Raw genomic sequence first — 23066 nt, 5'->3', positions numbered from 1 at the left:
CACTAGCCAAAGTAATCTTCTCTTATTATTTTCGTGTTTCCTTCTTATCTTTTTCTCTATGCACCTAAATCAAGGGGTTAGCAAACTTTTTCCATGAAGGGCCAGATAGTAAATATTTTAGATTTTGTGAGGTTTGGGGTCTCTGTGACAACTACCCAACTCTGTGGTTGTATTTGGAAAGTAGCCAGATACCAAATTTAAAAATGGATGTGGCTGTGTCCAGTGAAATAACACAAAAGCAGGCAGCCCCCTGTTCTAGATGAGCCAAGAGACTGATATACAAGGAGCTGGATTCTGCCGGTCCTCTCTGCCTAGGCCTGATGGTCACCTCGCCACCATGTGCTGCCTGAGCAGAGCAGAGAACTTGGAAACCACTAGGTTTTCAAGACAATGAAAATTTGGCACAAACACTTCTTGAGCACCTACGAAGTATTTGCCACTTTTTAGAAGCTGAGATACAGTTGGGAACAAGTCAACAAATCCCTGCCCTCAGGGGCCGGGGGGAGAAGGGAAGAGCAGAATGATAAAATAATTCCAAATAGTGATGAATACTATGACTAGATAAAACAGAATAACTGGGGGACCGGCCACATGGCCGCATGGTTAATCTTTGAAAAAAAAACAAAAGAAACAATAAATTGGGAAGAAGAGTGACGGAAAGCCAGTGGAGTTACGCTACTTTAGCTAGGATGTCTGAGGAAGTACATTTGACCTGAGACAACTGAATGATGAGAAAATAGCAACTATGTAAAGACACAGGGGAAAAAGAGCCTCAAGCAGAAGAAAAAATAATATTATTAACATTTACTGAGTCTTTAGTGCACATGCCCTTTACATTAATTTTTTAATCCCCAACACCCCCCATTTTTTTTTTTTTTGAGGAAGATTAGCCCTGAGCTAACGGCTGCCAATCCTCCTCTTTTTGCTGAGGAAGACTGGCTCTGAGCTAACATCCGTGCCCATCTTCCTCTACTTTATATGTGGGACACCTGTCACAGCATGGCTTTTGCCAAGCGGTGCCATGTCTGCACCTGGGATCTGAACCGGGGAACCCCAGGCAGCCAAAGCTTAACGTGCACACTTAACCGCTGTGCCACCGGGTCAGCACCCCCAACCCCCCTTTGAAGTAAGTACTATTATCATTCTCCTGTTTACAAATAAAGAAACTGAAGCAAAGGTTAAATAACTTGCCCACCGACACAAAGCTAGAATGTGGCAGAGCAGGGAGTCTGGATCCAGAGCTTATGCTATCAACCACTTGGCTATGCTGCCTCTCAGAAGAGCAGGTGCAAAGAAAGGAAAAAAGAAACAGAGGTAGAAAAAATACGGCATGCTGGAGTGACAGAGAGAAAGGCGGCCTGTGTAGGTGCAGCAGAGAGAGCAAGGGGAGAGTAGAAAAGAATAAGGTCACAGATACAGCCAGAGGCTAGATCATGTAGGACACTTACAGCAAAAAACCTGATGTGTATTTTAATTATTTTTCGAGACTGGGTTAATTCAATCAGGCCTCATCCTTCTGCAGATCTCAGTCTCCAATGGGCATCCAAGACTTCTGGATCCTCTACTATCACCAAACTTCTTCCCAAATGACTCTGTGCTCGCTCCAGAGGTTCCCCTCCTTTCACTCCTAAATCCTTACACTCTGCCCTTGCCCTTCAACTCCCAATTTGTGATAAATTCCTGTAAATCTGTAACCCCTTTTCTGAACCTTCCCTCCTTTTCTTCGTCTTAGCTGAAATTAGGCTGTATCTTGAAAACACTACTTCTCTTACAGCCCTGCCATTAGAGGGCATTCTCTCACAGCCCAGGTACCTCCTGGCTAGCAGGTGGGGTAGATGTCCTCCTTGCCAACCAGTACCGCTTCCAGACCACAACTCTCCCTTTGTTTTACAGAAGCCCCTACTCATGACCACTCTGCCCTCTCTGCTGCTATTACCCACTGACCTGGAATTTTCCATCATTCATCGAAAAGTCCATTCCTATCTCAAAGTCCCTCTCCACTCCCAACTTCTGTCATCACTCTTGGCAACTTCAACATCTAGGTGGAGGGCACATCCAACATCCTGGTCTCTCAGTTTCCTGACCTCTCCAGGAAACTCCACCTCATCCAGTCACCTCCGCGGTCACACTCTGGACCTTTATCACCACCAAAAGCTGCCCTGCCTACACAATTTTGAATGCCATCATTCATTTTCCATCACAAACCTCCTATGCCTTTTAGTTTATTTCTAGTTTACTTGTACCCTGACTACAACAATTTCTTGACCTCATCATCATTGCCTGTTTCTATTCTTCAGCCCCCTCCTCTCTTCACGTCCCTTCCTTCCTGGCTTACACTACATGCTCCACTGTACCTCTCCTCTCTCTCTCTCTCTGATGTACTCAGCTGGATAAAGTCTAACTTTGGGTGATCGCAACTGTGTAATTCTCCTTGTCTGAATTCAAGAACTAACTGTGGTTGAAGAAAAAAGAATGCACAATCATACAGGTTGGTTTCATTCTTAATTTCTGACCTTAACCTCTAATAAGGCCCTCAGTATGGTCACTTTTTGTAGTAAGTTCATTTTCCTACTCATAATCATCATTTGGCAACATCTCTCTCCTCAAACCTCCAATTCACCCTCCTCCGTCAGGAGTTGCCCTTGCCTTCACTAAGAAAACAGAAACCATCAAAAGGGAGCTCCATCTGCCTACCACTAAATCTACAAACCCATCTACACTGGACTCATCTCTCTGCTTTCTCTCTTGCTATAACTAAGGACGCATGCCCTTTCTTGTAAAAATCCAAGACTTCAATACATGCTTTGGACCCATCTTCCCTCACCTTTTCAAGGACTTCACTCCTTCATTCCCTTTCTCTCTACATCATCCATTTCTCCCTATCTAAGGGATCATTCTCATCAGCATAAATATGCTCTAGTTATTTCCCATCCTCAACAAACAAAAAATTTCCCTTGACAGCTCCCCGTCACAGTTAAAATTCTCCAATGGTTCTCAAAGTGTGGTTCCTGGACCAGGAGCATTGGTGTCACCTGGGAACTTATAAGAAATGCAAATTCTCAGGTTCCACCCCAGACCTACTGAATCAGAAACTCTGGAGTGGGTCTAGTAATCTGTGTTTTATCAAGTCCTCCATATAATTCGAACACACAATGAAGTTTGGGGACTACTCATCAATACCTCTGCTACTCCGTGGACCACGAGCATTGGCATTATCTGGGAGGTCTTTAGAAATGCAGAATCTTGGGCCCTAGAGTAGAATCTATGTTTTGAAAAGATCTCCAGGTAATTCACATACATTTTAAGGTTTGAGAAGCACAGATCTACACAACTGACTCATTTCTTCAGCTCCCATTGTTTCCTCAATCCATTCTACTGCTCTTCTCAGGGTCATCAATGACCTCTGTTACCAAATCCAATGGCCACTTTTCTGAACTAGCAATTGACACAGTTACCCCTGCCCCTTTCTCTAAACACTCTCCGTGCTGGAGTCTGTATCAGCATTCTCCTTGTTTTCTATGACCTCTACCGCAGATCCTTCTCTGCCCCCACTGCATGTAGCGCCCCTACTCAAGCTCTGTATGATGGAGTTCTTCAGAGCATGGCACTGGGCCCTCTTCTCTTCTCTCTCCCACGCTCTCCCCTTCTAGATGATCTCATTTATACCCATGACTTTAAATTAAATGCCTTTTATAGATTGGAAACTCACAAATCTATGTCTCTAACCGAAATCTCTTCTCCAAGCCTGACTGCCTACCTGACATCTCCATATGAAAAACAAACAAAAGCCTTCAACTTAGCAAGTTCAAACACCCAGAACTATTCCTCTCCTTGTCTCCGTCATCTCAGTAAATGGACTTTCCATCCAGTTGCTCAAGCCAGACATTTGTCATTGTCCCTTTCCTCTGGCCTCCTGCCCCCCCCATGTAAATCTATCAGCAAGTCTTATGGTTTCCATCTCCGAAGTACATCTCCAATTCAACTTCTTTTCATTTCACTGCCCCCATACTAGTCCAAGTCATCCTCATTACCAGCCTGCCTTCTTATACTGGTCTCCCTGCCTCCTGTTTTGCTCCCTCTATTATACTCTCCACAAGCATCCAATTCAATCATTTAAAAATACAAATTAGATAACACCAGTCCTCTTCTTCAAATCCTTCAAGGAATTTCCTTGACATATAAAATAAAATGCAAATTTCCTATCATAGCCTGCAAGGCTCAGGCGATCTGACCGCCAATGACCACTCCATCCCGCGCCTGTGCTACTCCTTCCTTCCCTTCAGCCACTATGTTCTGAACACGCCGGTTCCTTTCGGTTCCTTAAACTCTTGAGACACGTTGTTCCTGAAATGCTCTTCTGCCCACACCTCCACTCCACCCCACAGCTGAATCTTTATCCTTCAAGACAGGCTTAAATACTCACCCTGCCCCCCGAGAGATGTATCTAAGAGGTCCCAAGCAGTCATTCTCTGTCACAACATCCTTGTTGTTTCCTTCCTCACCCCACATCAAAGGAGGAGGGTCTCTTCTCTCCCACGCCTCTTGTTCCTAAAAACCCATAAAATAGTAACTTCTTCCCTCCTGGAAGGACCAAGTAAATTTACACTCTTCTCTAAAACCCTCATTGACTCTGGTGAGACTGAGAAAATGGCCACTGCTCCTGTGTGACCCATTCTCTTCAACTCTCCACCTCAGAGTTTGCCTGCCCACCTGCAGACCATGTACCTTCTCCTCTCCTCCCCTGATAAGCCTGGTGGGGCCTCTTGGAACAAGGAAAGTCATCAGGTTTCCAGCTGACCTGCCTGTGACTGAGTGTGCAAGTTCAACTCAGTGGGGAAGAAATAAGAAGCCCACTTGAGCCGCCTGTCCAAATCATTCTCCACGCAAGCTTTACCAGCAACAAAGTGCATATTTTTATCTCTATTTGACTCTGATATCTACCACTCCCGTATCTATTCAGCAAAAGGCAGGCTAGGATTAATCAGTACCCTACAGACCCCACTAATCAGAATTTATTACTATATGTTTATTTACTATCCAGCAGAGTAGCTGAATAAGGGCTGGGGCTCTGATATTAGACTATCTGGATTTTAATTCCAGTTCTGCCATTCAGTAGCTGTATATGAGGAAGTTAATTAAATTCTCTCAGGCTCATATATAAAATAAGGATAATGTTCATATCTAATCTGCAGGATGTTTGTTAGGATTAAATGTGATAACTTTCGTAGTAGTTTAGCAAAGGGCCTGGCCTCTGGTAAAGCTCAAATATTACATGTTAATAATGTCTGCCTTTCCCACTCATCATAAGCATCTTGAGGGTGTGAAGTGTCTTCTGTTTTATTCACTATTTATTACACAGGATTTAGCATAATGCCTGGAACATGGTACATTCTCAATAAATGCTTTAAAAAAGTATAAAAAAGTATTTTAGAATGTAGTTATCTGAAATATGAAAGAAAAAAACTTCAATTTTATCATGTGGCTCTCAATTTTTATAAATTCAATAGCATCCAACAAGAAACTGATATTAATGTTACAACCCTATGTTTATTGAGCGCTTATTATTTGTAGGCAGTGTTTTTAGATCTTTACATGAAGGAATAACTTTATTACAACTTTATGAGAAGACGTGATTATTACTCTCATTTTACAGATGAGAGAACTGAGACACAAAGGGGTTAAGTAATGTGCCCAGAGTACAGACAGAAAATGGGAGAGCTGGGATTCAAATCCAAAGGGTGTGTTTCACGCGTGAAGTCTTAACCACTTTACTATAATGGAAAAGCAAGTTTAATTTTGCTAATAGTTCATTTAATATATTCTAATTGTATGGACTCTGCTTCTTTTCTAAAATGCTTCCTACTATAATTAATTGCATTTCATAAGGAAAAAGTTTTTCCTGTAATCTTACATTGAACTCAGGATGGTAGTAATGAAATGTATTTCATAAGAAACAACTTTCACTCTCTATATTACTTTATTAAGGGGAAGCTGTCAGTCCCTGAAGTTCTGCTACCCCCTATGAGTCTAAAACACTAAAGGAGTCAACGATGGGGCATCTCACAAATACCAAAATACCACTTCCTAGGTATTTTCTGAAATATCTCCTTCATGAGATTCTTTGTTAGATACAAAAGAAACATTAAACACAGTACCTGATGTCACAGAGCTTACCATCCAACTGAGATGGTGAAACACACACGAAAGCAAAGAACGCCCAATAACACAGTACAACTATAAACGGACAGCGGACCACTTTCGAAAAAGTTGGATTCAAAAATATATAAATTAGGTTTAAAAGTTTATATAGAAAAATATGTAACTTGGGTTCAAAATATATAAATGTTCATTGCAGCCTGTTCACCAGAACAAAACCAGAAACTGCCTTAACATTCGATAGGCGAGAGTTTAAATTATGGTGCATTTTCATGTACCATATATTGCAGCCATTAACAAGAATCTCCACATACATGTACGTGTTATATTTCTGACAGGAAAGAGAACAAGTTTCAGCAGTAAAGAATGATCCTGTCAGTGGAAAACAAAATGTATACTCATACATGTACACATACATACACAGAGAAGAAATGCCTACTGTACTCAGACTTTTCACACTTTTGCTTTTTATTTTACATTTTTCTATCCTTTGATTTTTTTAAAAAACGAGCTTATATCTTTTAATAAAGTCATTAATAAAGTTAGAAGTACAAGTCATCTATATTGTTACCCTAAAACAGCAACAAAAAAAGAGGCACTCTTTCTAACTTCAATAAAACCACTATTAACAACTATATTTCCTTCAAATGATACTTACACGGCTATACTCAGAGTATATAAGTAAATTTAATATCATCTATCCTCCACCCCTAAACCATAAGCATTTTCCATTGTACTAAACAATCATTTACACACACAAATAATATAAAGACCACTACAATGCACGTTTTAATTTATACCATTTCTTCCGTAATTGCATGATTTCCTTAGAACAGACTCATAATTTTTACTTGAAAGGACATACACTCCCACTTTTTAAAACAGATTTTACTCACGAAAGAGAACAAGCAGGAATTGTTCAGAGAAACTGCTCTCTGCTTATTAGTGATCCCTATAGCACAATCTGCTGAAGCAAGAAATAGACAACCCATTGCAGCCCCCACTTCTTTAAGCATTTAACTGCTCTGACCTAGTCTCCTGTTTCTACCACTAATCAAAGCAGTAGACAGAGGGGAAATCATGTATTTCATCCTAAACTGAACACTGGAATTACCAAAAGCAGAAATTCCTAATAATTAAAGAAAATCACCTGATGAAATTAATTGAATACTCAAAGGAGAAGAAATTCAAATTTATTGACTACTTGATTATGTCACATATTATCTTGGAAATACTTAATTTAATCTTTATAATAACTTTGTGAGATAGTTACATTTACTTTCCAAAATAAGAAACTCATCGTTAGAAACATTAACAACTCACCCAAGGTCTGTCTAATTTCAATGCTCATTCTTTTTCCAGGATGCCAAGCTGCCAGGGATAAGGACAACCCTAGGACTAACTATTGGCTTCACCTTTATTATAATGATTCACTTACTAGTATTACCAGTTGGGAAGATTCCTCTTAATCACATTTTTAAACTACAGGTACAAATAAGACCTTGTTTTCATGAACATCATCATAAAACGGAATTATCTTTATGATGATCAGGTTCTCCAAACTAAAATTCAGGACACATTGCTTAATAAGTTTTCTCCCCAATTGAAATTCACATGAAGTCTTCCAAAGTTATAAAATTCACATTTTATAAAATCATTGATATGGTTAAAAAAATTAAAGGAAGAAATACAAAATTCATTAAAAGCAATTATAATATTAGGATGTCACTGTCATTCATCTACTGCTGACTGTAAATCCAATGCCTAAGACACAATAATATTCATTCAACAAAATTGAGCGTTTTGTTACACATTCATACTTGCCTCCCACCCCCACTGAAAAAAAACTGGCTTACTTGATTTTTAATATATGCTGATATAATTTTATTTAACTCCTAAATTTATTTACACATACCCTGCTTTATTCCACAACAGATTTAAAGCAGCCTGGAACTGTATATACACAACTTGACATAACAGTAAGCGATTAAGAGAAAAAAATAAGATAAATTCTGTACAGGTGAGGTTAGCATACAAACGTATATCATGAGGTCCTCTCTAAATGCCCACTAGAGGTGGGCCTCAAATTTGGCTCTGAGCCCACTAAAGCCAACACAAAGAGAACACAACCAGTTAAGACAGGAGTGAGGAACCATACAATAAAAACAAACCAGGTACTCAGGAGAACTGAAGAGAGGCATAATTACTCCTGCAATAAAACCAGAGTTCCTCCTGTGTATGTTTATAAAGGAGATACTGCAAAACATGGTAAAAATGCCCTAATCGACATCCTTACACAAACATAATAGTGGGTTTCAGACGGCTGTTTTCTTAGAGCACCCATCAGTGGAGACTGCTTCATAAAGCCAAAATACAGTTCATTACCAGTGAAGGGGGGGAGGAGAGCACAAAACAGCATAGCAGGCTGCTCTCTGACAGACTTCATCCAAGAGGAAATCTTAAATGTGTGTAGAAAAATAGATAATAAGCTCCATATTCCTCAGAAAATCTTCCAAAGATTTCTATCAACTGAGCTTCTGATAGGTACAGAGACATAAGGGCTCTGTGTTTATGCTCCATCACTGGCACCTGGCTTGCAGATTTCCTATGTTGCAAGGTAAAGGCAAATCATGATGCTTGAACGGTCAGCTGGGTTGGTAGGCAGAGGAAGACAGACAACCTCTTAAGAAAGATGAGGTGCTGTCTAACCAGGACAAGTGCCCATGTCCACAGAGCACGAAAGTACAAATGACTGCACCAGGATTTTCCTCAAAAAAACGATTTGGGTTTTCCCCAACAGAATGGAGAATGAGCAATCACCTGGCAAGTCTCTGAGTAATTTGTGGGGATCCTAAATGATTTTACAATTTCTTCCAATGGTCACAGATGATCTCTCTCATCCCTGAATGACGTTAATAAGGAAAAATGAACCCGCAATAATAGTTAAGCAAACACAATTTTATTTATTTTTGGAAATTATTAGAAATGTTTGAATATATTAAAATCTATAGTTACAGTGAGTTAACAAGTTCTCGTTAATATATCAAATTCATTAAAATATCTAAGTTAGGAGCTGGCCCTGTGGCCAAGTGGTTAAGTTTGCGAGCTCCACTTTGGTGGCCCAGGGTTTCGCTGGTTCGAATCCTGGGCGCAGACATGGCACCGCTCATCAGGCCATGCTGAGGTGGTGTCCCACATGCCACAACTAGAAGGACGCACAGCTAAAAATACACAATTATGTACCGGGGGCTATGGGGAGAAAAAGGAAAAATAAAATCTTTAAAAAAAAAATCTAAGTGAAAAGAAATAATTTGCAAAAACATGACTTCTCTTCTCCAGATCATACAATTTGAGGCTTTTTTCCAATTTATTTCAGGTTAATTGACAACAGCCTTCAAAATAACTAAGTAATTCAGACTGCTAACTTGGAACTTTCTCTTTCCCTGTAACACTTGATACAAATTTCAACATATGCCTACTGGAAATACTTTTCAGCACATATCTCCCTCTACTACAGAAATCTACTTTTCCTTCCTTCTAAATTCAGACAAATATGAAGTATCACGCAGTTCTGATGCTTACGTTCTGCCCCTGCATTTTGGAAGTAACGGCATGAAGATAAAGGCAACTTTATGCAAAACCCAGAACTCAAGTTTTGATTTAGGAACCTAAAAAACATTCCTCAGAGTAGCAAGGCACTTAAAATTGACTTTAAAAGCTCATAACATTTGAAACATTGTTAGCTTTCTTTTAATATCTTCACTAACTCTCACATACCTTGTTTTAATGTCTACATAACACTTTTTTTAGAAGACCACAAAATGGTTTGACTATTTGCACGATATACAGCATTTTTAAATGGAATTTAGCTTCTTACAATAACACTTTCACATTGATGGGAGAAACATCAGATGTTATTAATGCAATTGTTACTAGTAAGTGCAATAGAACCAATCCCCAGCTTTTCAGTTCTCAAAATTCCTCTCAAAGAGGCTTAAAACATAAATGACATATGAAAAACCTTATCAATAGATAAGTAGCCCAGAATGGAAAAAAGAATCATTTAGTTGATCACTTACCTTGCCTCGCAGAACTTATAGTTCAAGAACATTTATGCAAATTCAGTATTTTCATGAAAATCTCATTCAGAGAGGAAAATATATTTGTGATAGGATTTATTAGGTACATTAGCTACAGGGCTAGGACTCAGTGAATGGCAACACACACACTAGGTACTTGCCATTCCTGATCCAGTCCAATTACTGCTGCAAAACCTTCTAAGCTACTGGAACAAAAATGTTTTTCACAACTGCTTCAATTTACTAGGCTGGTGAAAGCTAACATTCAAACAATGTAGAAATTCACTTGACATGCAATCTAAAAATCCAAAACCATCTGTGATTAAAATGTGAAATGCAATTACTCTTCATCTGCTGTAGCTCCATTGGAAAACAGAATGGTTTTATAAGACATTTCTTCATTAAAGCTTTAAAAGCTACAGTGGGTCAGTTAACGTACGTGACTGCAAACGTGAAACGATACATCTGCGTCAAGAGCAATGGTTATCCCATATTGATTTCAAGAATATTACATGTAGATTCTTTTATTTCTTTCAAAAAAGATTATTTTCCAAAGCTTCACTGGAATGACATCACCCTGAGTACATTCTCTCTAGTTGAAAATTTCAGTAACAAATAGTTTTGAAGTTACAATTAAATACTTTTTAACTCCTTTAAAGCAAGTCTGAAACATTAAAGAGACTAATTGCATATTACATTGTAACTATTTAGTATTACCATCAATCAACTTTGCCTTGCTGCTACAATTAAAAGGCTTTTACAGTTACAGTGTTTATAGGCTTCACATCCAGAAAAGCACCTTACAAACATATGTTATGAAGATGACTATAGATGTACATAACAGGCATTAATGTGTCTTCACAACTTATGGCTTTTGCTCAGTCTGTGACTCTCCATCTTATATGACACATATATATCTTCTACAGTAACAGTGTGTTATTTACCTGTTGCTAGATAATGAATTACCCCCAAATTTGACGGTTTAAACAAGACTTACTATTTCACAGTTTTTCTGACTCAGGAATTCAAGAGCAGCTGAACTCAGTGGTTCTGGCTCATAGTCTCTTCGCGAGGTGGCAGTTAAGATGTTGGCCACAGCTACCGCCATCTGAAGGCTTGACTAAGGCTGGAGGATCCACTTCCAAGATGGCCCACTGACATGGCACTGCCAGCCCACAGCTCTGCGCAATGTGGCCCTCTCCAAAGGGCTGCTTCAGGATCTTTTCAACATCGGAGCTGACTTCTCCGAAAGCAGTGGTTCTCAACGGAGGGCAATTTTACCTCGGGATGTTTGACGGTGTCTGAGACATTTTTTGGCTGTCACAACTGGGGTGTGTGTGGGAGGGTGTGCTACTGGCATCTAGTGGGTAAAGGCCAGGGATACTGCTTAACATACTTCATAATAAAGAAGCATCTGGCCAAAAATGTCAACAGGACCAAGGTTGAGAAACTGCCCAAAGCAACTGATCTCAGAGAAAAAGCAAGATGGGGGCCACGATGCCTTTTACCGCGTACCCTGAGAAGTCACACTCCACCATTCTGTCACATTCCATACATGAAAGGAGTGAGTCACTAAGTACAGCCTTCACTCAAGGAGAGGAGAATTAAGCTCCATCCCTTTAAGGGAGGAGTATCAAATAATTTATGGCTATATTTTTAAATCATTACACTTGGCAACTTGATTTTTTCTTTATCAAAATACTGGAATTTTCAAGATATCTCACTTCCTTTTGGGGACACTAGATAAGAACATTTTTACTGCTCTAGAAAAATCACTGAAATTCCATTTAACAAAGGTACTTTTGAATCCTCGTGAGTAGTGTCTGTTAGCAGTTTTTGATGACCTGATCTAGAAGAATTCTATTAAGTATAAACATATACAGTTTGATGTAGAGAAAATTAAGTAGTCAAAAGATTTGAGTTCTAGTTTTGGATCTGGCACTTCCTAGCCAGTGATCTTGGCCAAAGCTTCTATGAGCCTGTTTCCAAATCAATCAAATGGAAGTATCATCAGCCCTCCTTTCTCACAATGCTGCTTTGAGGCTCAAATAAGATAATTATATGAAATTACTTTATGAACTATAAAAGGCAGGTAAGTTTTAAATGTTCTGAGTTGAAATGAACATGCTATTATAAAATGGTTTCATGATCAGCTTCCAGCATGGGGTTTATCACATAGTAAATTCTCAAGATATATTTTTAGATCTCTTATTCTCAAATTTGAGGTTGAGTACATCTCTGAAATAACAGCAAAATAGGGCAGACTATGAAAATATAATTGAGGGCCCAAATCCTTGATCACCTGTTGTCATGCACATTTATTCAGCAATCATTAGACAGGATCTAAAAACGACTACAACCAGCAACATAATGAAGCCAATACTTTAGACCCTGAACTGAAAAAATTATTCCTTTATATATTTGTTTTCCAATTTAGATTTGTGAGAGAACAGGAGCTGTAGTTTATTTATCTGTTTATCCTCAGGATCTAGCCTAGTGCCTAGAACATAATGCAAGATTAATAAATACATACCAAAGAAGATCGTTCCTTTGCTTAAGGAACTGAGAACTCTAGCTGGGGAGTCAGAAGGCACAGACACACACACAAACAAATTACTAAAGACTTTAACAAAGCAACACATTTGCTTCCTCCAATCCACTCTGTATGCTCCAGTCAGACCAATTTTAAAACACTTTTCCTAGCTACTTTATAACTCCAAGAAACTTGAACAGCTCTCTCCTACCTAGAAAAATGCCAATGCCTTAGCCCTACTCCAGACCTAATTCTTAATTTCTGCGGGTAGGACCCAAGCACCTGTATATTTAAAAGTTCCGCAAGCGATTCTGAAGCACAACCAGAATGAGAACCACAATCGGGTTCAACCTACTGGAGATATTCCTCCTGTCAGGCCAGAAAATCTCATGTCTAATTCTCTTAGTTATGTTTTCTCCTGTTACCTAAAAATGTTTCCTTTCTTTCCCTCCAAATACTACCAATCCTTCAAAATAATCTTCAAACCCTTCCTCTTCCACAAAACCATTCTAACTACTATCATCCACAATGCCCCCACATCTCTACAGACATCAATACCTTTTTTTTTTTTTTGAGGAACATTAGCCCTGAGCTAACTACTGCCAATCCTCCTCTTTTTGCTGCGGAAGACTGGCCCTGAGCTAACATCCATACCCATCTTCCTCTACTTTATACATGGGACACCTACCACAGCATGGCTTTTGCCAAGCGGTGCCATGTCCGCACCTGGGATCCGAACTGGCAAACCCCGGGCCGCTGAGAAGCGGAACGTGTGAACTTAACGCTCTGCCACCGGGCCGGCCCCCATCAATACCGTTTTATATATATAGTTCACTAATATTTTATGACTATTTCTTTTATACACTAGTGGGCATTTAACACTCTGATGAATGACCAACAGATTTCTTTCACTACAGTAAATCTAAAACATAAACATGAATATAAACACATATTTCAAAACTTCCAAAATTATGTTGCCTTAAAACCTAGAGTTATAGAAATCTTCAGGTAATTGGCTCATTCCTTGATTATAATTTTCACGACCATGCATTCATCAGTGCTAATGATGAGCTCCCTTCATATATTAGCTCCACATATCCAAGGCTGAACCACACAAGTTCATAACATGAATGTATCTCCAGGGTAGTTAGTACTACATCTCTGAGACTGTCTTCAAGAAGTGTGTAGAAAAATAATCAAGGAAAAGCACGAAACATTACATTTCAATACACTCGAAATCCACAGGGTTAGACATTCTTGAGATAGGTTTAGAAGTACAAATTTAGATGTAGAGTATATGAACAAGGCTATTGTTGAGACTGTATCAGACAATGAATTCAAAAGGAATATGCATAGAAAGTATTAGTGTTTCTATCTTTTTGCAGGTAGAAGGTTCAAGTTATCCTATCTAGTTTTTACTCAGGGCCAATCAATCAAACACATTGGGTTATATAAGTAGTTCTCAATCAAGGATGACTTTGCCCCCAGGGACACGTGGCAATGTCTAGAGACATGTTTGGTTGTCACAACTGGGGATTGCTACTGGCACCTAGTGGGTAGGGTAGAGGGACGCTGCTAAATATCCTACAAAGCACAAGATAGCCCCCCACAACAAAAAAAATTATCCCACCCAAAATGACAATAGGATGAGTAATCCTAGGTTATACTACATTTGGGAAAATAAACATGGCTTGACAGATGCTCATAATACTCACTGTCTGTTCTCTTAATTTACTTTTTTCCCCCTTTTCCCCCTTTAGCATCAATATCATTTAATTTATTGAGATTGCTATTTTCAAAGCAGATTATTCAAGGCATAAGGCACTTAGGACTCTAAACTAGGAATCAGAAAATGAAGGAAGCCAAACTTCTAATGTCAAAAGAGGAAATTATTAGAAGTACATCAATATATGATACCAACATCGATATTTCACTTCAATGTAATACTAAGATCATTAGGGAGTCATATTTTATTATACCAAAGAAGAAAAATTTAGTTTCACCAGCATTTGGTAGCCTGAAGAAGAAAACATAAATAGAAACTATTATGCAAAAGTCTAAGTTCAAGAAAGTTCAAGCTAGCTAAAGCCCTAGATGAAGGATTTGACAGAAGTAGGAAAAAAGAACTAGCTATTGAGGATAATAAGAATAAAGCAATTATTTCTGGGAATAAAGTTATATATACTATGAGGATGCGGAAATACAAGAAAGAAGAGTTTAATATACACTTGTATAAACCAGACACCTCAAGCTGAGCATCACAGGATAGACTAAGGGCATGATTAGGGGCATGAAATTTGTAGGTGAGAATACTGTCACAGCTGAGAGACTACACCAAGTAGAAGGATAGGGCTGGGTTAAGGATCTGGATGACCCTTACCGTCAAAGCTCCTTTCTTCCCCTAACACACAGCCTCCCTGAGCCCTCGGCAGATCAAAAGAAGAAGTTCTGATCTCTTGCGGGCACACATTGAAATCATCACTTTCTGGATCTGAATCACCAGATGGAAAAGCTTCTCTGACACAGATTTCCAACACATATCCTTGCATGACGTTGCCCCAGATGTAAAAAGTGATCAGCACGTCACTAGACTCGAGAGATGCAGAAGAATCTGAAAGATTTCAAGGGAAGCACTAGAAGTATAAAGGTAGATTTGAGACAGCAACTTAAGCTGAAAGAATGCAGAAAAGAAAAGCTACAGAGGACTTCCAGAGCAATCTCTGAGGAAACAATGTAAATATGTCCCTTCTAGACTGTTATTTTCAAAAGCTGGAACCCTTCCTGCTTTTTTGTTTTTTTAATCTTTGTAAACATAACACCTAGTACAGTGTCTAGCACTGGCAATACAGAATCAATGAATTTAAGAAAACAAAGGGGATAACTGGTGTGCTTTTTTTTTTTGGCATGGCCATGTGTTGCATGATGCCTACACTCTGAACCGTAAGCTTGGAAAAGCAAGCAGTGCATACTTGTGGGCAGACTGACAGTAAGACACACATACTTACATACCTTCCTTCATGTCACAGGCACAGTGACAATACCACCAAGGCCTAGGAGGAGGTTTTGAGGAAAACAAGGAAATCTGCAACAACATCATTCAAAGTAACAGGAGCCAACATGTTCAGGGTCTAAAGTTACTCAGACAGCAGGTCTAGACAAAATAAACATTTGTTCTATTATCTTTTTGTTATGTTGCCATGGGAATCTGTGTTTAGGAACACTTATTTTCTGCAACTAGATGATAGAGCAGTGAAAGGAGGATAGCTTTCACAGAAGAGGAGGGAAGCTTGTTTCTGTAAAGGCAGGGAAGACAATAAATCCTATGGGTCCTTACAGGGCCACATATGTGTAGAATCTTTCCATCTACAAGATTTATTCTAGTTAACAGAGACGTCCTTGGGAGCTCACAGCCAAAACATTAGTAACAGGTAACAATAATCCAACTTTTACCAAAATTACTGCAATGGGGTAAAGGCAGAGGAACGTAAAAGCAGATACAGAGCCAAGTAAGACAGAAAATAAATGAGATCTTAAATGCTGAAGGAAGGCAAAAATGACTTTTAAAATATGACCCAATAGTAAGAAAAAACCTAGAAGCCCAAAGAAGTTAGAAAACATTCAATCTGCCAGCAGGCTAATCTTTTGTCAGCAGAAGTCCAGAGCTAATCTCTTTGCTCCCTTCCTTTTGGCAACGGAAACCTGAAAAAGTGAAGTAAGCCCATGTTATTTAAAGAGCTGGCCTGGAGTACCCTGAATTTCCAGGGCCCACCGAAAGTACTGGCTCTGGTACTGAGCCTTCTGGAATGAGACTGTGAGCAAGGGTCGGGGCTGTGCACCAATTCATCTGACTCCTCGATTCCACCCTAAGCTAAAATTAGCACCTCTAATGGGTATGGAACAGAAATGAAAAAATAGGGACCCTAGAGCAGAGTGATCTGTTAAAATGTAAGTTAGTTCATGTCTCTCCTGTAGTCATAACCCTCATGGCTCCCCCTCCAATCAGAGGAAAAGGCACAGTTCTTACAAAGTCAAATAAGCCCCTTCATGACCCCTGCACATCTGTAGCCCCTCTACTCACTTCTCCTACTACTATTTGGCCCCTGGTTCATTCAGCTTTAGCCATACTGGTCTCCCAGCTATTCCTGGAGAAGGAGGCCTTTTCCTCAAGGGCCTTGCACTTGCTGACCCCTTGGCCTGGAATGTTCTTCCCTCTCCACCCATGTCCAAACAGTGTTCTACATCACCGCCCTGAGGTCTTTGCTCGATTGTCACTTTATCACTGAGACCTACTCTGCCTACCCTCTTGAAAGTGCAGCACAGCCATCCCAGTATTCCCTCTTGTTTCCTTGCTTCATTTTCCCCACAGCACTTATCATCTGACATGTTATAAATTTTACTTATTTATTATCTGCTTCTACTTCCACCCCCAACTAGAATACAGTTTCTTATGGGCAGAAATTTTTGTCTGTTTTGTTCACACTCCATTTCCAGCACCTAAACAATGACCCGTACGTAGCGTGTACTCAAAGTATCAGTATAACACACAGACTCCTGTCCTCAAGGAGATTAGCATGACCCATCTTTCTCTCCCTTTGCCTCCACAACCTCGCACCCTATAATACTCCAAAGTTCACATAATCTGAAATCTATCCATTTGCCAAAACTTAGGGGTCATCCTGGACTCCTCACTCTTGTGTACCTCTTTCTCCCATACATTCAGCCTGGGAGCCAAGTATGTCACAACCCAGGACCTATTTGTCAAAAGTGCAGAATTTACAGACCACCATATTCTTCTTTCCTAGAATAAATTTTTAAAAGGCTAAAATGCTGGAAAATTGGTTAATTTTACAAATCCTAAAAACATATGTACTTAATTTATGGAAGTACTATACAAAGACAAACTACTTCTAATACCGAAAGCTTCATTTACAAAAAACATTTCAAATTTAAAGTTTTTTTTTTTTTTTTGTCCTGAAGAAACACGTGCATGACTTGTAAGTACATGGCAACCATGAGACCAAATCTCTAGGCTCCAGGTCAGGAGAACCCACTTTTCAATGAGGTTTTTTTGAGCACTACAGTAATTATACCTCCTGAAGAGGAAGAAATCAATACCAATTTTCACAGTAAAGAGCAAAACTCCAATGTATTTTCAAAGGCCTAAAGAGGCAGTTCTTTCTATTTATATTCTATACTTACATAACACAAACATGTAGAGATAGTCTCACTTTTACAAGATGCACACGGAAGAGTTTCAAACCAGCAGGATTCATAAATTCAGGAATTAACTACTTGCAATGCCTAATAATTCTTTGGGAAAAAAATTTAATCTGGCAATGAGTTCATTTTTGGCTTGTCAATTCTGAGGAAGAGACGTGACTTGAATGAGTTAAGTCATTACCCCTCAGATTAGCTGGGAAATGACATTGGCGGGACTGGTTTCATACAGTCACAGCTTATGGCAAGTGACCCAGCAACACCTTTCTTCAGAAAAGGAGGGATGGAGGAGGAAGAGCACAAGAGCAGCTATCACCACACGATCTCAGCAGCCTACATGTACAAGAAAGGAGACTTCTAAAGTGTTGTAATCTCACAACCAAATCAAAGTAGCACTGACAAACATGCCCTTCCTTTAATGAATGAGTCCAGCTCCTCTTCTGCATAAGTGGGTTAGTAATACCAGGCTTCATAGAACCAGGGGAGGCTGAATGATAACGCTCTGAATGAAAATACTTTATAAAATGTAAAATCCCATAAAAATGTCAGTTAATACTAAAGTGAGAGTGATCTGGCCCAGGGAATTCTTCCACCTTTGAATCCTGAGCCCCAGGGGCTCAGCATCATCTGCACTGTTGCCCATGAAAGGCAAAGTCAACACACAGACCATCTGAGGCTGAGTTAGAGGGAAATCAAAAGCAGAGTACTCCTCAGCATCAGGAAACTGACAGAACTGAAAAGCCAGAGGTCCAGGATAGCCCTATTTTAAAATGGGAGCCAGTGGAAAAGTATCAGTGGAAAAAGGGGATTCAATAAATAAAATATGACTTTATAGCCAACTTGACAGAACTCTTTCTTAAAAGTCTTTATATACAAACATTTGCCATTATGTTTAAACATTTATCGATTGGCACTGGTAACATGCAGCCAATCACCTTGCTTTTGTTTACAAAGAAAAGCAAATGGCAAGAGAGATCAGCATGGGCCTCTTATCACCTCCAGAAAAGTAAAGAGCACACTCCTCTCACCGATCAGGAGTCAAGAAAGTCATCTTTGCATACTCAATAATGATGTACTTTTATTTATTTGTACCCTGTCTTATCCTAAAGAAAAAAAAAGATTTAAAATGGTGAATGGTCATTAATACTAAAAAAAAAAAAAAAGCTTCATTTATTTTTATTATGTTTATTTATATACAATCTGTTCCACAAAGCATTTAGGAAGTTGGATTTGATTTCTTAGTAAATTTTGCTATCCTCTTACTAAAAGTCTTGTTACATGTTTTATATACTGATGATAAATATAAACTGCACAGTACAATGCCTGGAACCACAGTAAGCAATCTGTAAAAGGTAGTTATGACTCTCATTAGGCTACAAGCTCTCTGAGGCAATGGACCATCTTGTTCTGTCTTATTCAGTACTCTATCTCAAGAAACCTAGCCCGCGATCTGGTCCATAGCTGGTATTCAATAAATATTGTTGAACAAACAATTGAATATGATTTAAGAGTAATTCTCCAACTCTCACCTATTTTATGGTTACCAGTGCCCCACACCCTCTAATCAACAGCAAGGGTCTGGAAAAACCATACCCCAAAGGAAAGGCATTTAAGTTCCTGTTTATATTTCCTTAAACTCACCACAAAGACACCCCCTTTCTGTCCTAAAACCACAAAATCAATGCTTTGCAACAACATATTCTTAAACAATTCTGCTTCATTTCCCCTACAGACACTGCACAAAGTTCCTTAAAACTGCAAGACTTAGTTTAGTTCCCTTTACCCCTGAAAAAGGAAAGGCTTATTTGTAAAACCCTATCAATTCTCAAATTGCTAGTCTGATTCCTTGATCCTTGATTCATACTTGGCTACTACACAAGCTCCTACTTGCTTTCTTTTTTTTTTTTTTTACTGTATACTTAGTACGAATTAAAATAATGAAAATAGGCTTAATATAAAAAAATTTTTTTAAGTTACACATCAAAGTGTATCACACTTCAGAGCAATTAAATTCGGAAAGTGACATATTTCAGTGATGCTGCATTCCTTAAAATACTTCCAGATTCTTTTTTTTTTTTAAAGATTTTATTTTTTCCTCTTTCTCCCCAAAGCCCCCCAGTACATAGTTGTATATTCTTCGTTGTGGATCCTTCTAGTTGTGGCATGTGGGACGCTGCCTCAGCGTGGTCTGATGAGCAGTGCCATGTCCGCGCCCAGGATTCGAACCAACGAAACACTGGGCCGCCTGCAGCGGAGCGCACGAACTTAACCACTCGGACACGGGGCCAGCCCCCTTCCAGATTCTTTTTTGCAAGAGACTTCAGATCCAGTTCTACAAGTCATACAAGAAACTCTGTGTCATCACTTTCTAGTTACAACTCCTATTGGACATAAAACAGTATCACCAACCTGATTGCCTAATCTTTTTCACCAGACTTGAGCCCAAATACTTTAAATTATTTGGATTCAATTGGATTTTGTTATTCCCTAAAATTAAATGTGCTCTCAAACGATGAAGATGGTGAAAAGTAACACTCGGTCCAAAATGGATTCTAAAAAAAAGTTCCAAAACAATGTTTTCTGCCACACCTGAAAAGTTGCTAATTAAAAGAACTTCGAACTACTCTGAATCGGAAAACACTTGTATTTTCAGTACAAGTTACATTTGTACACAGTCAGTTGTCACACAATATCAGTTGTATCTTCCACCACCAATATGCTCTACCTTACACCTTAAATCCCCTTAGCAGAACTACTACTAAAAACAGACAAACCAAAAAGTGCCTCCCTGAAAGACACACAAGAAACTTAACAGTGGCTGTTTCTGAGGAAAGGAACAGCATGGCTGGAGAACAGGAAAGGAAGAGACTTTTCACTGAACATCCTTTTACAACCTTTTGAACTTTATACAATGTGAATGTATTATGTATTACTTTTTTTTTTTTCAAGATTGGCACCTGAGCTAACATCTGTTGCTAATCTTTTTTTTTTTCCTCCCCAAAGCCCCCCAGTACATAGTTGTAGGTCCTTTTAGTTGTGGCATGTGGGACACTGCCTCAGCATGACCTGATGAGCAGTGCCATGTCAGTGCCCAGGATCCGAACAGGTGAAACCCTGGGCCACCAAAGCAGAGTGCACGAACTTAACCACTCCTCCACGGGGCCGGGCCAGTGTATTACTCATTTTTTAAAAATCTGTTTAACAAAATTACTTCCAAGTGTCAGATATTGCTGGCTTCTATAGCCAGAAAAGTACAGTACTAAAGAAAGACAGAGTTCATTTTAATGGCCCTTTACTGTAAATCTGGATCTCCAGTTACAGTGCACAGCTATTTTCACACCAACAGTAGGGGAATCTTGCAAGCAGTTCTTTTCCAGTTCACTAAACTTCCCACAGTCAAGCAATTCTGCTGTATCACTCCACTTAAGTTTAAACATCACTGGAAACAAAAACTTGGTACTACAAAAATTAATATGTCAATTCAAAAATGGAGGTAAACTAATGAGCTATTAAAGGAACAATGATCCAAACCTATCTTTGAAAATCAGCAAATCAATTACATATAAATATATAAATGCTGCAGATTCCCTTAAAATGTAAACTGCCATACTCTAAAAATGCAAAAAAAGATATCAAGCAGGGTACCATCAGCCAGGGAACTCAAGCAGCAGGAACTAGAAAATGCAATATGATCTGCTGCTGGACACAATTGCACAATCTCGATTACCCAGAAGATTCTACCAAACAGGAAATTCACGATGTGACTTTAAGAAACACAGGAATTGCATTTAAAGATTAACACATCCAAAAGCCTGGAATTTGTTCCAAAACAAAAAATAACTTCACAGGCCCCTTTTCAAATGACGCACGTACACGAATTACACGAATCAGTTTCAGATCAAGAGCTCTCAAATTATAGTAAATCTAAAATACAGTGTATTAAACCTTGGAAGTGAGAGAAGTGAGTGAAATATTTCAGGTCCGGAAATTTTACGGTATCAATTTAATTACAAAAACACAATGTGAATTGGGGCTGGCCCCGTGGCCGAGTGGTTAAGTTCGCGCGCTCCGCTGCAGGCGGCCCAGTGTTTCGTTGGTTCGAATCCTGGGCGCGGACATGGCACTGCTCATCAGACCACGCTGAGGCAGCGTCCCACATGCCACAACTAGAAGAACCCACAACGAAGAATATACAACTATGTACCGGGGGCTTTGGGGAGAAAAAGGAAAAAATAAAATCTTTAAAAAAAAAAAAAAAACACAATGTGAATTAAAGTTGAAAAGGGCCTCTTCTCTCCTTTGGTATGTATTCTACATCTTAAAACCATCGTGTACCTTAGGCTATCCATGCAGATAAGTTTCCTGCAAACACCCTAAGGGGCTTTAAGAACACAGTATTGGCAAGAATTATCGCAATTTAAAAATATTTACAGTACCTCCCAGCATTGCTAATAACTTTTGATCCTGAGGGCGCCCAGCGGATGTGAGTCTCCCTTGCTCCAAGGGAGCAGCCCGTTTTGTCCCCTGGTCCCGAGCCAGGCCGAGCTCCTGCAGGCACTGCACCCACCCCCGCTCTGCAGAAAGGAAATACACTTTCGACAGAATCGGAAACGCACCGCTCAAGCTGGCACCGCGCTCCCCGAGATAAAGTCGGTATTTTAAGCTCCACGGCTCGCTGCTAATTCAAGTGTGAATTCAGAAAGAACGCTCCGGAGAAAGGGATTTCGACACAGGTTTGCAAAAAAAAAAAGCGCGGACCGAACGCCCTTCGTCGTCATTTTTGTTCCGATGACCGCAGTCTCCTGTCGCGCTTTGCCCTTCTGCTTCTCCTGGGCATGGAGGGCAGGCTCCGGGGAGGGTCCTTCTGCTCGACGCCAGCAGAGGGACCCCTGAAGAGCTGCCCCCGGAGCAGCAACCCCCCCCCCCCACCCCCAAAAGGGAATGCAGCGGGTGCGAGCCAGGGCCGAGCTCCAGCACCACCGCCCACCGTGGAGCTGCGCCCTGCACGCGGTCGACCCCCGACCTGGGGGCGCAGGGTGAGGGGTGCACGGCGCGCAGGGAGCGCGGCACAGGGTCCAAGG

General features: G+C 39.9%; 1 protein-coding gene and 1 long non-coding RNA gene across 3 annotated transcripts in view; both read right to left on the bottom strand.

Moving 5' to 3' along the window:
* Positions 1-23066, bottom strand: part of MAPK14 (mitogen-activated protein kinase 14) — a 69064-nt gene that overhangs the window by 44347 nt on the left and 1651 nt on the right. The window lies entirely within an intron of this gene.
* LOC139077496 (uncharacterized) lies at positions 50-22911 on the bottom strand. Its single transcript, XR_011530073.1, has 2 exons — positions 22602-22911; positions 50-20317 (listed from the first exon to the last, which is right to left on the bottom strand). It is a non-coding gene; the product is annotated as an uncharacterized lncRNA (long non-coding RNA).

The sequence above is a fragment of the Equus przewalskii genome, chromosome 19, assembly GCF_037783145.1.
Source record: "Equus przewalskii isolate Varuska chromosome 19, EquPr2, whole genome shotgun sequence".
Lineage (NCBI taxonomy): Eukaryota > Metazoa > Chordata > Mammalia > Perissodactyla > Equidae > Equus > Equus przewalskii.
This window is presented reverse-complemented; position numbering and strand designations above follow the sequence as displayed.